Consider the following 17521-nt stretch of genomic DNA (forward strand, 5'->3'; position numbering starts at 1 on the left):
GTTGTAAAATGAATATTGGTTTTCACCATTACTCATGTGCATGTGCACATGGAGTGGAGCCTGAGACAGTTAGTGAAAAGGAGATTTTAGGTTTGAAAAAGGCTGACAGATTCTGCTAACACAAACCATTTCAGTGAAGCAATTCCATATCTGCATAGGAAAATGTGAAACCTTAACCACTCAATTAAACCCTAACAGAAGCCCAGCTTAAATGTATACCCCAAATTAAAAAAAACATAGTAAGAGACCTAAAAAAGAGTCAGAGTGGCTTCACCACCATGTAAAAGAAGCAGTGAGGGACAAAAAGGTATCTTTCAAGAAGTGGAAGTCCAATTCTAGTGAGATAAATAGAAAGGAACATAAACACTGTCAAATCAAGTGTAAAAATGTAATAAGAAAAGCAAAAAAAGAGTTTGAGGAACAGCTAGCCAAAAACTCAAAAACAAATAGCAAAATGTTTTTTAAGCACATTAGAAGCAGGAAGCCTGCTAAAAACTCAGTGGGTTCCCTAGATGATCGAAATACAAAAGGAGCAATCAAGGATGATAAAGCCATTGCGGAGAAACTAAATGATTTCTTTGCTTCAGTCTTCACGGCTGAGGACGTTAGGGAGATTCCCAAATCTGCACCATCCTTTGTGGGTGATGAATCTGAGGAGCTCTCCTGGATTGAAGTGTCATTAGAGGAGGTTTTGGAACAAATAGAAAAACTTAATGTTAACAAATCACTGGGACCGGATGGCATTCATCCAAGGGTTCTAAAAGAACTCAAATGGGAAATTGCTGAACTATTATCTGTGGTTTGTAACCTATCCTTTAAATTGGCTTCCATACCTGATGACTGGAAGGTAGCTAATGTTTAAAAAGGGCTCTAGAGGCGATCCTGGCAATTACAGACTGGTAAGTCTAACTTCAGTAACGGACAAATTAGTCGAAAAAATAGTAAAGAATAAAATTGCCAGGCACATAGAAGAACATAATTTGTTGGACAAAAGTCAACATGGTTTCTGTAAAGGGAACTCATGTCTTACTAATCTATTACAGTTCTTTGAAGGGGTCAGCAAACATGTGGACAAGGGGCATCCAGTAGATATAGTATACTTAGATTTTCAGAAAGCCTTTGACAAGGTCCCTCACCAAAGGCTCTTGTGTAAATTACATTGCCATGGGATAAGAGGGAAGGTCCTTTCTTAGATTCAGAACTGGTTAAAAAAAAACAGGAAACAAAGGGTAGGAATAAATGGTAAATTTTCAGAATGGAGAGGGGTAACTAGTGGTGTCCCCCAAAGGTCAGTCCTGGGACCAATCCTGTTCAACTTATTCGTAAATGATTTGGAGAAAGGGGTAAGCAGTGAGGTGGTAAAGTTTGCAGATTATACTAAACTGTTTAAGATAGTCAAGACTGAAGCAGACTGTGAAGAACTTCAAAAAGATGTCACCAAACTGAGTGATTGGGCAATAAAATGGCAAATGAAATTTAATGTGAATAAGTGTAAAGTAATGCACATTGGAAAAAATAATCCCAACTATACGTACAGTATGATGGGGGCTAATTTGGCTATGACAAATCAGGAAAGAGATCTTGGAGTTACTGTGGATAGTTCTCTGAAAACGTCCACACAGTGTGCAGCGACGGTCAAAAAGGCAAATAGCATGTTAGGAATTATTAAGAAAGGGGTAGAAAATAAGACACAAAATATCTTACTGCCCCTGGGGGGATATGATAGAGGTCTATAAAATCATGAGTGGTGTGGAGAGGGTGAATAAAGAAAAGTTATTTATTAGTTCCCATAATAGAAGAACTAGAGGACACCAAATGAAGTATGAACTATGTATGGAGATCTACACAGTACAGTGTCCACATCAAGCTTAAGCTGTATCAGAGCTGTGTCATATCAACACTACTATACGGCTCAGAGTGCTGGCAGATGACAGAGTGCAACCATGCCAAGCTCTCATCCTTTCACACCACCAGCCTTCGTAAGATACTTCGCATCTTTTGGCCGAAAACTATCTCCAACCACAACCTGCTCCTGCGATACCACCAAGAGGACATGACCGCTATCATTATGAGAATACACTGGAGATGGATAGGGCACGTGATGAGAAGGGAGGCAGATGCCATTGTAAAGATAGCACTTCACTGGATGCCTGAAGGACGACGGAAATGTGGGAGGCCCAAGACAACATGGCGGCGTACTGTTGAGGCAGATATGAAGAGAATGAACTACAACTTGGACACACTGAAGAAAATGGCCAAAGACAAATAAAAATTGAGAACTTTAATTGCTGCCCTACACACAAGCGAGTGTAATAGGAATTAACTAACTAACTAATGGCAGAGGAAGGATAAAATTACGGGTAATGTTGGCTCCCAAGCAATTCAACAGAGACAATGAAAATAGTATGACTTTACTTCAATATCGCCTTCCTTACTTATACATTTTCTTCTTGCTTAGCTGTAAGGAGATTTATATTGATTATTCAAATAAACTCAAGCAGATGCAGGACTTAATTACAGTGCTTGATTGTGCACCAGCATGTTAACAAAAGGGAAACAATTTGCCAAAAAAAGGGTGTGGCCTAATAGCACGTGTTTTTGTATTTAGAGCAAATGAACATCATAATTACTTTTGGTACAAGTTACTGGTGGCAACAGTTGTAAACACAATTAACAAAAACCCCAGAGTGAAAGCAACAAGACCTGAAAGTGAAACAAATACTTATACAATTAATGGCTGCCTGGAACCCTTTTAGGTTTGTATCTCTCATTTAAAAAAAAAAAAGGACTAGAGAGTTAAAATTCAATCTGAGGATAACCTGCAGCTTGGTTCTGGGAGGTCTGATTGTGCTGAAATAGTCTCAGATGGTTGAGGTAAAGCCTCTTCATTTGACAGAAAGTGGCAGATCGTGGTTCAAAAGATATGGCTCACAAACTAGAAAGCAGACATTAAATGTTAAAAAATCAGCATGCTTATCTGTCTCATTGAGCCTTTACAATGAAACACGGCACAAGGAATCCCTTACTCTGGAAGTTCCATCTCCTTTGGTCTAGCATAAACCAGATCAGTGCAAGATGCACATGGTATCTGACTTGGTGGGTTGGGATAAAGAGAGATGAGAAAGGAAGAGTTTTATTTTTGGTTATGCTAGATCTGTCTTCAATTTTGAGCTCTATCTAATTTTGATCTCTTCTTATAAAGGATACAAAAATAGTCTAACATTTCAGACAAGTGTTTCTAATAATTTAGGTGAAATAAATAAAATACTGAACAGGATCAACACTTTAAAACATTTTAACTTTAAAACTAGCCAGTGCCAATTCAGTTAACTTTATAGAGAAGGAGAATGACAAATAAACAAGCCTCACAGTCTGCTTTCATTTATATAAGCAAACAGCTAAAATAAATCAATTGAAATCAATGGACTTATTCCAGATTTACACCATTGTAACCAAAATTGCAATCTGGCCCTAAAGTGCATATTGTTACCCAGAAGAGTTAGTGGTACATTCCTAGTTAGTTTAAACTATCATAGTTCAATTGACTTCAGAGGAGCTATGACAATTTACACAAGGTGAGGACCTGCCTCTTAATAGTTAGATGATAACTGCAAATAATATCAATAGGAATTCCATAGCACACCTCCATCATACTCATCCAAGAACCCACCCTTGTAGTTAACTCTGTCCATACATCTATACAAGTGACATTATCACAGGACCTACCCACATAACCCACCACATCAGAAGCTCTTATAACTACACATCCACCAATGTGATCAATGCCATCAAGTACCAGCAATGCCCCGCTACCATGTATATTGGCCAAACTGGACAGTCTCTACAACAAAGGGCTCATGAACCCAAATCAGATATTCAAAAAGGTAACACACAGAAACCTGTTGGGGAACATTTTAACTTGCCCGGGTACTCAATGGATCTCAAAGTTACCATATTATTACAAGCCAATTTCAAAAACCAGCTTGAAGGAGAGGCTGCAGAACTTGATTTCATTTACAAGTTTGACGCCTGTGATAAAGGCTTAAACAAAGGCCTTAATTGGATGACCCACTACATTCAATATCCTAATGACATAAGCCAAGCACCGGTACTTAAGGGTACTTAAAACCCACTCTATCAGCTTCATTTAGCATGGACACTCTAATTGACAATATTTTCCCCATTTTTTTCTTCTTCTTTCTCCATCCCCTCTCTTTCTATGCTATTTATTTGCAACTTGGACAAATTAATGACATTCATTTGAAGAAGTGGATTATGCCACATGATAAAAGCTCATGATACATTTTATTGTTAGTCTCTAAGTTGCTGCAGGACTATTCATTTTTTTAAAGTTTTTTTACAGTTATAGACTCACATGGCTACCCCTCTGAAACATATAACGAATCTGATAATTGTAGCACTGCCCTCTACTGCGTGCAATCAGAAATGCACAAATGTGTATCATAACCACAATACTGTCATTTACACAATATTTTGTACATAAGATTTTAATTTAAACATGACCTTTTGAACATGAATATACGGCAGGACATTTTAATTTTATTGGCTATTAGGTCTAAATTTGGGGGTTATCTAAGTGTAATTTTGACATACAAACAAGTAGCAAATGTTTCACTAATTGTACATTTTGCCTTAAAATTCTTACTTTAGGGTATTATCCAGTAAGCATGGATTTCCCTTGTGCCTTCTTTTTTGAGATGATGGTTTATATTAAAGGGAATCTTAAACATTTGTATCTTATTTAATCTTTGCTTTTGATTTTTTTTTCACCTACCTCATCTAAAAAAAGAACAGATTAATTTAATGCAGAAGGGTAGAAGAAACAGAGCACATAGTGTAAATTATTCAAAGCAAAAAAACTTAAATCCGTATACTATAATGATGCAGCCACAAAAATTATAGCTATCTTTGTTTTGCAGCTTAGCATAGGGCAATGACCTCCAATAAAAACTCCTCAATACAGTCCTTACCCTTAAGTTGCCAACTTGCCACTAAGGGCCTGATTATCTATAAATTTATGGGAACCTGCAATAACTGGTGTTTGTCTCCTGATAATGTTTTCTGACACATATCAGGAGATTCAGCTGATCTGTGTTAGAGATTATTGTACAGAATCTGCAGTTTATACAGGCAATAAGTAGACAGAAGGTCCATTTGAGACCGTTAGTTATAGAGAAGCACATAAGGAAAACTGTTTCCATAGTAACATGCCCCACAGCTGTAGTTAGTATAGGAAAAATAGTTTTATGATTATTTCAATGAAGTTTTGCCTTTTGTTTTCAACACAAGACATGCAAAAGGTTGTTTCATAGGATGTGCTCAGTGGCATATGGACGCAGTATGCTAAGGTAAAATTTAGCTAAGTGTGGAGGGCCCACCTACTATCCCAAATTAAAATTTAAAGTGAAACCTACAAGTGCATTGGGCCCTGTGCAGACCATCTGCCCTAGAATGATTTTCACCTGAAATGAGTACAGCTTTTGTGCATATATCAGAAAATAATTGCTTTTACTGTAATAAATGTACGTCCCAGAAATTCTATATTCAAAGTTAATATTGCTTCTAAGTGACTTGTTAATCCAGCTCTTGGTAAAACCAATGGAGTGAATCCCATTGATTTCTGTGGGAGCTGGATTAGGTGCCGGCTGAGCTCATTGAAAAACAGGGTGCACAAGGAACCACAAATATTTTGACAATGCTTTTATCAGTTTCATACAGATGGAACATTTCTGAGCGGGTAATTGGCAAAGTTGGTGCTTCCACAAATTGCTTAACATAGTCTGACTTTTTTACTGATTTCTTGGTTTCACTGCTTTGCAAGATTCCATTGACATAGGAAGAAACCCTCTTGTAAGGGTAAGAAGACAAAATGCACACCCAGGCCAGATTTTTCTCCTCTTTATTTCTTAAGAGTTAGAAGGCAGCAAATCTTTTATTCCTGCTTGGTATAAGTATGGATATCATTAGCTACCACCAACATATGTGTCGGACTGACAAAATAATGTGCCTTAGTTTTTAAAATCAACTTGAAATAAGCTCTTGATTAATCTATTAATTTTGGACAATATATAGCAGAGCTCCACTAAAGACTGGGAGACCCAATGCAAACAATTGGAATTTGTGAAATAATAAATGAACAAACACAAAAAGCAAGGATGGTGCATTATGGAATGTAGTTAAATCTGTTAGTTTGTTTACCTGCAGGGTAAAAGTATTTATCATAATAACACTGGTTATTTTGTTCCTTCTGTCACTAGCAACAAACAAAAATCAAGTCATGTCCTCCCAGGATAACTTTGTTGATGCCAATGGATTTATAGGCATATGAAATCAGTTTAAGTTGGATGAATATCCGGCTCAGTGTTTCTAGAAGGTAATGTTTTGTGGACACGGATACGGATACAAATTTTATATCTAGAACCCTGCAAATTTGTGGATATCTGCTTTATATCTGTGGGTATCTGCATCTGCTGGATGTGGATTCAGATATCCGTGGCTCATTTGTGTGACACAAATGCAAGTTGCAGATACAAAATTTGTATCCGCACAGGGCTCTATGAATGATGGTCAGAACAGCAGTGCAGAACAAAAAAAAAATAACAGCATACCAAAATTCTACAGTGTAACTTCTGCAGGCATGAATTAAAAGATTCCCACTTTACCTTATCAAAGTCCTCTTCAAATAAGTTTATATTAATGCAAACTTGGAACCTTTTAGTTTGTGCCTGCAGCATCTACACAGGGGAGTTACAGTGCAGCACTGTAGTTCATCACTATTCATACCCTTTAGTCAGAACTGCAGGGTAGTGTAGAGAGCCTTGGAGTACTAAATTCCATTTTTAAAGTGATAGAGGCACTAAGGAGCCTAATTCCCTTTGCTGTTGAATGAGACTTACACTTCTCAGTGAAATCTCAGCCTCACTGTCTATTTTTCAACACAGGCAACAGTTGCTGTTAAGTTACATAAAGAAATGAGAAACATTTGGTTACTAATGCATCAGATTCTCTCCAGTTCACACAAGATGGGAGTGGAGTATTAGGCCCAAGAAGTGACAAATGTGTTTATTTTACAGCCAAAATAAAAATAACCTGTCACATTTCAGGTGCCAGATGGCTTGGTGGAATCAATCAGTGGAAAGTCAGGATGGTTGGTAGGATACTTGCTGATTCTACAAAACAGAAAGGGAAAAACGTGTTTTGCCAACTTTTGGGGGCATTCCTTCCTCACAGACAAAACCAGGAAAAGCTGGCGTCACCGCAGAAGATTTAGAGACAAATCAGTACCGAGTGAGTGTTCTAATCCACTGATCTGAGTGCAATAAACACTCCACACTTCCAAAACAGTGAATAAAATCTTTCATTCCAAATCAGATCTCAACAGTTATGTCATTTGCTTTTTCCTTCTACAGTTTAAAATCCAGCTCATTTTGGTTTTTCAGTAATTGAAGCAAGACATCTAGAAAATGATTTTGCCAACCACACTTGATTTGTTAGTGGGATTTGTGGGCACACCTCCAATGCACTATCAAGAAATTGACCTTTCATTGTTTGTGATAGCTGGGGGGGGGGGGGGGGGGAGACTAATGTGTCATACAAAATCCATCCATATTGTCACCACCCTTTGAAATGAACTGGCATAATCATTCAACAGAGATGTAGAGAGAAGAGAGAGCAGTTCATATTCCACACTCAGCTGAGGAATTAGACTCAATATCAGTTGTAGTGGTTAGTACACTATTGCTTCAGGAGAGCTGGGTATCATTGCTTTTCTTGCCATGCAATATGCTTAATAAATTTTTGTTTTAACCAAAGCTTTTCCAGAAAGATCCCCCAGGCTCTTCTATAGGGACTTTGTCTTTCAACCACAATACAAAAATGGTTATACGAAGTATCAGATATTCTTATCCATCTTTCTAGGGGTATGTCTACACTACAGTGTTATTTTGAATTAACTTATTTTGAATTAGTTAATTCAAAATAAGCTAATTTGAAATAATGCGTCTAGACCCAAAAATTAAATCGAAATAGCATTTTTCTAATTCGAAATAGTGCATCCACATTGAGTGGACCCTGAATCGAAGATAAGGCTGGCCGGAACCAGTGCCGACAGGGCATCAGGGTCCAACTTAGTGCGTGGGGCTGCTGCCTCAGGCTATCCGAGGTCTGTGCTTAAAGGGACCCGACCCCCCATCCCGGACAGACAGTTCTCAGGTTTCTCTGCTTGCTGGACCACCTGGCTGAGGGACAGCAAAGCATATGTGTTTCAGAGTGCTCTGCTTGCCCTCACTTGGAACACCACAGCACTCTGCAACATGGAACCAGACCTGCCCCCAGGGACTCTGCTGCGTCTCGTAGATATGTTGCCAGTAGCCTGGCTGCACTGTCTGCAGGCTGCCATCTGGGAGGTCCATAGGGGAGGGCTGTCAGGATCAAGGAGGCCTTGCGGGAGAGCGTCCACCTCGAGGAGCCCTCAGAGCCACACCAGTCCTCCTCACCGGGGGCTCATGCCCCATTCCTCCTTCTCGTCCTTCCACTTACCCATCCCTAGCCACCCCTTCCTGATGTCAAAAGACACGAATTTTCAAAAACATAAACTGGGTTTATTTAACACAACTGAGGAGGGGGAATGAAACTTTGGGGAGACGGGGGAAAGGAGGCAGGAGAGGGCAGGAGAGAGGGTGAGAGAGGGGAGGGGGAAAACTGGGAGGAGGGAGCTGGAAGGGGGAAGCAAAGGGAAGAAGGGGGAGGGGAAACTCAGGGCTCAGGGGTGGGAGTCTCGCCGGGCCAACCACCTCCCAGCACAGCGGGGGAGGGGGCCTTGGCGTCCCTGGGGGGATGGGGAGGAGGGTGCGGAGGATGAGGTGGGGGGTGTGGACATTGAGGAGGAGGGTGTGGCGGTTGAGGAGGAAGCAGTGGGAGGGGGGGCAGGAGTGGGAGGAGGGACAGTAGATGAGGGGGCAGCAGGCTCAGGACCGGCACAGGGCACCATGCTTTGCAGCAGGGCCTGCAGGTTCGAGTTCAGCCCTCGGTCCTGAGCAAGCTGCTCCCGGCAGAGCTGCAGGTCCTCCTGTGCCCAGGACCGGCCCGAGGTATTCTGGCGCCCTGGGCACAGGTGTGCGATGCCACCCCCTGGCCCACAGCACATGCGCGAGCCCACCCATGGGGAGCAGGCCCACCCCTGGAGTGCACGGCACATGCACGGCCCAGCTACAGCCACTGGCATGCAGCCTGGGGCCCGCCACTAGGGCGCATGGCGCAAGCGCAGCCCAATCCAGCCCGGCCGTTGCTGCTGGCATGCGCGTTGGGCCGTGTAGGGCCCTGCGGCCATGGGGGGGAAGAGCGCTGCTGGCCGGCGCCACGGGGATGCCGGCGGGCTGGCGCTGCGGAAGCCGGGTGTGCGGCGCCTGATGGCAGCTGTAAGTGATGCCGCGCACCCCTTACAGCTGCCACCAGGTGCCCCCCATCGGTTGGTGCCCTGGGCAGCTGCCCGGCTCGCCCATGCCTCCGGGTATGTCTACACTACCCCCCTAGTTCGAACTAGGGGGGGTGATGTAGTCATACGGAGTTGCAAATGAAGCCTGGGATTTGAATTTCCCGGGCTTCATTTGCATAAAGCCGGCCGGCGCCATTTTTAAATGCCGGCTAGGTCGGACCCCATGCCGTGCAGCTACATGTGGCATGGACTAGCTAGTTCGGATTAGGCTTCCTAATCCGAACTAGCTGTACGCCTCATGGAACATACCCTCCGTCCGGCCCTGCCTGTGCCCAGGCCTCGATGGTGTGGTGCAGGGCTCGCAGGGTGCTGGTCCCAGTACTCCTGCCATGTGCTGGTGGTCCAGAGCAGGCCGCGGGTGCGGGAGCATGTCCCAGGCGGGGTGGTGCGCCCTGCACGAGCAGCTGGTGCAGCTGTAGAGAAAGAAGAGAAGTGGTCAGTTCTCCCTGGGGACGCAGTGGATGGTGCCCCGGGTCCCCCCTCTCCCCCCCGCGACGTGAGGGTGACCATGCCCTGTGCTGTCAGAGCCGATGTGCTTGCACAGAGGCCATGGTCAAGATGTCTGGCTCTCTCCGGGACTGGGAGCTACCCCAAGACCGCACCCATACCCCTGTGCCATGTGTAGTGCGGCCGAGGCAGGTGGGAGATATCCCCTGCCTCTGTGTAGAGGGGGCGTGTGAAGGGAGAAGGTCCTGCTGGGTCCCACCCCGGGGTCGGGAGCATGTCAGGTCTCTTCACACATGCATGTGCCTATTGGGCCACAGCCCCTGGGTGTCATGAAGCTGGAGCCGCCTGCCCAAGGGTGGCATGGCACGTGCTCACACGTGCACAGGTGGCTGCATGATCCGTGGGAGGCATGGCCCATGCACATGGTCCCTGGTCTCCCTCCCTGCCTCTCCCCTGGGCAGGGGACAGTGCTGGCATTTACCCGGTATGGCCTCCCTGGACAACCCTTCCTACTCCGGTGCTGGAACAGCTGGCGGTGGCCCCTCTGGTGCGCCTGGGTCAGGGCCCTCCGGTCCCGACTCACTGCCTCCCAGGCTGGAGTGGACTGCCCCACCTCCCAGGAGTTGGTCGAGGGATGGGAAGTAAGGGCAGGTGGCAGCCCCTGCTGCGGCACTGTCCCTGGTGGCCCTGGCATACGCCTGCCTCAGCTCTTTGACTTTCAGGCACACCTGCTTCTGGGTGCGCCTGTGTCCCTTTCTGGCCATGGTGGCCGCTATGCGGCTGTACACGACCGTGTTCCTCTGCCTAGTGCGGAGATCATGGACGTTGGGGGCCTCCCCCCAAACCTCAATGAGGTCCATGATCTCTGCACTAGTCCACGAGGATGCACACCATCTACTGCCCCTGGCTGGCTCCTGGGTGCTGGGGGACTGGGCAGGGGAGAGCTGGCTGGCACTGGCTGCCTGGCTTATCCTGGGGCCACTGGGTCAGGGGCAGAGACTGTTGGCAGACCTGGCTCTGGCAAGTGCCATCTGGCCAGACTCTACCCCTTTAAGGGCCCCGGGGCTGGGGGAGAGGAGAGGAGTTTTCCTGGTTTGGCCCAGAGTGGCCACCAGAGGGAACTGGGAAGGGCTGGAAGCCCCCTAATTTGAAATGTGTGTCTACACAGCACTTATTTCTAATTAGCTATTTCAAATTAGGCGTTATTCCTCGTAGAATGAGGTTTACCTAATTTGAAATAAGGGCGCCGCTATTTCGAATTTATTTCAAAATAGCGGTTTGTATGTGAAGACAGCTATTACAGTTAATTCAAAATAATGTCTGTTGTTTCGAATTAACTCTGTAGTGTAGACATACCCAATGTTTATACCATGCACATCACCATATGGCAAAGATTTCTTTGCTTCCCCCTAAAAGTTTTGAAAAGGTACCACTGAGCTCCAAGGGTAGGGTCTGATATTGTAATATGAGGCAGCTGATTAGGAGCGCTCTCATACTTTAAAAAAAAAATGGGATAAGTCTTAAGAAAAAGTTATAATGGGACACGAGGAGAACAAGGAGAAGACTGTTCCAGGGAGTGAGAACAGTTTAAGAGAAAGAGTTACTATCCTCTACACAGAATAAAGGACATGGAGCACAAAGAAATTCAGTATTTGAAAAGCACAGGGCGTAAGTGACTGAACAGGCAATGCCGATGCCAGAGAAGTAGAGGAAGCAAATTCATGAAAGCCCTTGAACATCACAGGTGAAAGCCTGCCCTCGCTGAAGTCAATGGCTAAATTCCCTTTGGCTTCAGTGCAGCCAGGGCTTCACCCTAAAAGGAAGAGATGCATGGAAGCCAGTCATGATTTATGAGGCTAAGTGCGATGAATACTCATGTTCAAGGACAAGTGAAATGAACTGTCACATTTGAAGAGAAAATTAAATGTGGGAAGCTGGGACTAGCAGGCACAACAAAGAAGGTAAGTGCACTGCTAAGGAACAAGCTAAACACCTCCGTTCCTGACAAAATGGCAGAATGAAAAATTTGGCTCAAGGATGGAATGGATGTGGACTTTGAATTGAGGAAATCTGAATAGAAAGAAGACATAAGTTTGAAGGAATTTAAAACTGCTCCAGAAGCTATTTGGTAGATATTTCCAAAGCACCTATCTAACTTAGAAGCTTACATCCCATTGATTTTCACTCAGATAGTGAGAAAATTATTCACAAATAGAGATTGCTGAAAATTTGCAAATGTTGAACATTTGAACAATTTTTTTGCAAAAATGTCATCGTTTTCTACCAGGTCTACTCACAAACATTTTGGTGACCTCGAAACCAGAATCAGAAATAGAATCCCTTACTCCCTTCTGATTTATTTTTCATCAATATTCATGTATGAAAAGCTTTAGTCATACAAATATTTATCAAAAGCCAATTTAGTACTTGTATCCAAGCTTTGTTTAACTATAGTCTCCACATGTTTCATGACTAAATGACATTCATTTAGTGATAATAGCTAATGAAGAAATAATAATAATGATAATAATAATAAATTACAGGCATCAAATCAGGAAAGACAGGCGACTAGTCCAGTAGCTTGAATATTGAATAATGGATTTGGAGAGCCCAAAGGAATATCACAGTGAAGAATTCACAAGTAATCATAATTTGAAATTTGTTGACAAATAAAGCACTGTAAACAGTGAGTAAATTTGTGAAATTATGGTCTATTTGTGGACAAGGCACAAATAGAGAAGTCAGCTAAATTCACCAAATAAATTGATCCTTGGGAATTGTTCTCTAGTTTCTTTCATAAAGAGATTGAGACAGACAAGCTATGCAAAAGACCAACACACTGAAGTGCATATCAGAGATGAGCTATATATGCCAGCATCAACACTTGAGCTTCTGTTGGCTTAGAAAGGTCTATAAAGGGACAGTCATTTATTGTGTGTGTTCAGTACTATACATGGGGGTGAAACTGATAGACCCTATCACAATATATATGTTAAATGACAACAATATGATTAATAATAAGTTCACAACTCCCAATCCTCAATCACCCGTGCCAAATTATTGAATGTGTCTAACATATTTATCCCCTACATAATTGTCTGTTTTCCTTGTATTACTATTGGATAACAAAGTATGGGTTTTTTCCTCAGCAGGATTGTTGATCTGTTTTGTTTTCACATGAAAAGTATGGCAGGCAAGCCTGTTTTTTTAAAAAACTTCCTTTAAGAAGTTAAAAAGAAAAAAGTTGCTGTAGATTAATATAATTAAAGAGCACCGATTATTCTTAAAGCTGCCAAAACCAGACTTAGCTAGAGTTAGACAGAGCTTTTGCAGAAAGCAGCAGCAAAGGTGGCTTTACATCAGTCCTGCATTGGGAACAATCCTGACTAGATGACTCAGTAGTTCTTTTCCTTCTCCAAGTAACACAATTCTGTGATTTATTCCCTTCATTGCATCCTACTTCAGTGTTATACCAATGGCCCATTTTTATGTAATTTAAAAAAAATTGTGGCACTATACATATCCAGTGCATCACTGAAGAGAATAGAGAACTCGCTGGAAAACAAATAGATTTTTTACTGATGAAAATGTACTATCCTCTGGGGAAATAATTATTTTTCCAAAAGAAGATTGTTTATGTCTGATCATTGGTTTTAGCCATAGACATATCAAGTGATGGGAGGAGACCTATATAACCTTGCTTTCCCAGCACAGTCAGAACAAAAGATTATTGAAAACATTTGGTACAAATTCTGAAACTGATGCATCTACTATTGTACTCCATGCAAAATTCCCATGCCATTCAGTGGAAGTGGGAGCAGGCAGAGGATTCTATGCATCAAGTATTAACTTCAAAAGAATATGATTAGGTTTCATTTGCCCTGGCTATCTGACAACTCAACTTCACCCATGCAGAAACAGATTTTGGGTTCAACCTTGTAATCTCCTCCCACTCCAATGCAAATGGTCCCTGCTGAACATGAGAGACTACTGACATGAGTGAGGATTAGTTATATAAAATGGCATTGGGTCCAGGAGTGTCAGATTGTAAGATTGTTTCATAAACTACATTGTAATTAATGACCAAGTGTTATTACAATATATTTATTTTACAACAGTAGCACTTAATGATCCAAATCAGGGATCAGGGCCTCCTTTGTATTAGCCAACATACAAACAAGGAATATAAATACAATTCCTGTTCTAGTAAGCTCACCATTTAGAACACAAATCACACAACAACAACAACAACAACAAACTGAAGCAGTCCACTCAGATCTGCTTTACTTGAAATGATCTCACCTGGTATTGTACACAGTCTGAGATACTTCAAATGAGCCTAGTTCTGCCGTTCCGTTATACACATGACCTTATGAATCCCATAAAATGAAGAAAGTTTTTTGGAATGCTTGCACATTATGCTCTGATGCAGTACTGTCAACACATGCAGAGTTCTGTACTAGAAAATCCAAATACAGTTTGCAAAACCATTGGAGGTTTTCCACAGAATGCTTGAGAGGGTGGCTCCTAATTGAATTGACCAAAATTCACATGGGTTCAGCTTTAATCCAATCAGTTCTACATCACTTGTCTTTCAACATTTACAAAATATTTTTTTCTAATTGCAACTCTCTTATGGAACCAAATGAATCAGAAGTAGACTTAAATGAAAACCATTCCAGATTGTTCTACACTTTAACCTTACATCTGTGCCTAATTAGGACGCTCAATTTCCCTAAACTCGAGTCATAAAAATGGAAGTAATCTGTGGACTGTTTGTCAGTCATTATAGGGCAGCAGACTTGCAAATCAAGCCAGGCTCAAGTACACAGGGTCCTGTTCGACATGGCCATTGAATAAAACATGGGTGATGCTATTATGAAGCAGGATGGAAGCAAATCAGGAGACAAGTTTACAAAAAAAAAAAGAAAAAAGATGTGGATGAATGACCTGCATTTTGGAGTAGTGGCTAAGCCTTTAAGGAAAGGATCACATTAATGTGGAAAACATATGTGGTTATTGAGACTTCCCCATTGTAACCATAGGAATGGCCCTTACAAGAGATCTCATAATAACTAGAGTTGGACATTGTTTTTTTCCTACAGAAAAGGCAGTGAAATTCTTCTTTAAAACCAAGTGACTAGGAGGAAGAGTCCCACATTCAACTGAAGTGCTACACAACCTTTAGTCAGCTCCTTCAAAATAGCTGGCAGAATTAACCCAGAAGCTGTATCAGAAATATACTAGGAAGAACTTGACACTTGGAATCTACAGCCGCTAAAAAGGCAAAAATTTTATCTGTCAAATACAAAAGGAGGAAAATAACTCTCCCACACTGTGGTCTGGCCATCATTAACATCAAATACAACAATGTATTGACAATTATGTTGCCTTTTGAATTTCCAGGTTTGAAATCCCACATGAAAAATCCCAGTAGATATGCTTTCTTTCATATATATATATATATATATATATATATATATATAATTTGGTCATACTGAATGAGAAAATAGCCTTGAACTCCTCCTGGACTATTAGGTCATACTACAGGTCAGTGAAAAGGTAATTTTCCCTAGATTTGTATTAAGGTCTGGGATTTGACCTATGACCTTAATGTCAGAAGATATTCATTATCTCAATATAGATGATATACAGACAAAGAAATATACATTTTTACAGACCCAGCAAAGTCATAATTGATGGGTACATTTTATGTGATGGATTTTATTATCTGGATAAACTGAATTTGCAGACTCATTAATTTCTAAAAACACCATTTATTTACATTGAGCTATAGTTATTCTTCACATAGGTATCTAGCCCTCTTAGTACTTACCATGCGAAAACATTCACCAATGAGAGAGCCTCTCACTTTAGTGCTATTTGGTAAACAGAATGACATAGGCATAAAGTTCTAACTGGAATAATTTCTTTGGGGTTCAAAAATCCAATCTAAAATTTACAGATTAAATAAGTGTTAGGCACCTAGAGAAGGATTGTTCTCTGGACATTCATGGCATTGATTTGTTTTTTCCAAGGGGCTGATGCTGCATCCACAGCTCAAAGCTGTATAAAAGTATTGAACTGAAGTTTTGTTATACAAAATAATTATTTAAAGGAAGTAACCATTGGAAATTCTTACCAGTCTCTTACATGGGGAAGTGGGGTGGAAGGAGGAGGAAAGGGGAGAAATTACTAGAAAATAATCAAGCTTAACAAAATAAGAAAATCCAGTGTTTGAAAGCCAGGAAATTCAAAATGAAGGTCACAATAAAAATGGAACATGTAGAAATGCACATTTAAACTGCTCCATTTATTTTAAATCCTATCTTCAGTACAACATTGTGAGACAACAGCACACACACACACACCATTCAACTTTAGCAACAATACTACAACCTACAGTTATATATACAAGGTAAGTTCTGGCTTCCATTAAGACTGCTTTGCCCAACTTTAAAGTAGCTGATCCAACCTCATAGGTATTCCTTCAGTGCATGGGACTCTCCAGGTGGTGACATAGGGCTGGCTTATTGCTCCTGGCCTTGACATAGTGGGGTGTTTGGCAGAGGCTTCTCTGTGCTCTCCCAATCTTCAGCTGCTAATTGCCCCTTGTGCAGGCTGCTGCAGCCAGGTTTAGACTAGAGAAGCCCTCAGGCTATTTTATCTACAGGCGTGGGCTTCGCTTCCCCTGTTTGTCCACAGGATTGGGGAGGAAGGCTGATCTAAAGCCTCCTGTGCCAAACACTACTCCAGTGTTGCTGAGGAGTTAGTTGTCAGAACCATCAGATGCTAACTGTGATTGTTACATAGGCAGGTCAAATTTTGAGACTAAACTACTTGGGTGTCCACAGAATGAGTTCCAGTGAAAGGATTAAATCTGATAAAAGGGTAAATATCTATCACACCAAGAAGCAATTTAAAGTAGAGAAGTGACCTATAAAACGAGCACATTCCAGTGCGCTAATCCAAAGCACATTTCATAAAACAGCTCTGAACTCTGAAATAGGTCTTGTTAAAACAGTTCACCTGTTAAAATTATAGGTTCAATGCAGCAAGCTTATGTATTTTGACCGTTCTTTCTATGTTAGACTATAGCTTTGGGAAATTTTATAAAACATTTACCTCACTTTTCTTCCCCTTCTTCCCAAAACACTCAAATCAATGAATTCAAGGTATAAGGCATGACACTGAAAGAATTCCCTGTAGTGCTGTATAACAAAGCTCTCTTCCCCAAAGTCTCCTTCTGTCCATCATAGCTTTCTCCAATAACCAAAATTATTTTACCTGTACTTATCTACCAAGTTTTTTCTCTCTTCGTCATCATCGTCAAATTCCTCCTTATCACACACTTCTTCCTTGGTTTTTTGAATTCAGGGGCCCCACTTCTTCCACCACAGAACAGATTTCCAATGGGGTGAGAATGGACCCCAAGAATGTGTATTTGCCACTTACAACATTAAATACAGACTATTCTAAACAGATATTTACAGAACCGTACAGAGATGTAGGATGAGCCATCACACTCAAACACAAGTGTCTCTTATTATCATCTAAGGC

The 17521-nt window shown here is 41.7% G+C and overlaps 1 long non-coding RNA gene across 1 annotated transcript; it reads right to left on the reverse strand.

The window, feature by feature from the left end:
• Window positions 1–7033: 7033 nt before the first annotated feature.
• Window positions 7034–16576, reverse strand: LOC142827030 (uncharacterized). The gene is made up of 3 exons (XR_012901396.1): window positions 16437–16576; window positions 9764–9927; window positions 7034–7190 (listed from the first exon to the last, which is right to left on the reverse strand). It is a non-coding gene; the product is annotated as an uncharacterized LOC142827030 (long non-coding RNA).
• Between the last annotated feature and the right edge of the window lie 945 nt (window positions 16577–17521).

Source organism: Pelodiscus sinensis, chromosome 1 (genome assembly GCF_049634645.1).
Source record: "Pelodiscus sinensis isolate JC-2024 chromosome 1, ASM4963464v1, whole genome shotgun sequence".
Taxonomy (NCBI): Eukaryota; Metazoa; Chordata; order Testudines; family Trionychidae; genus Pelodiscus; species Pelodiscus sinensis.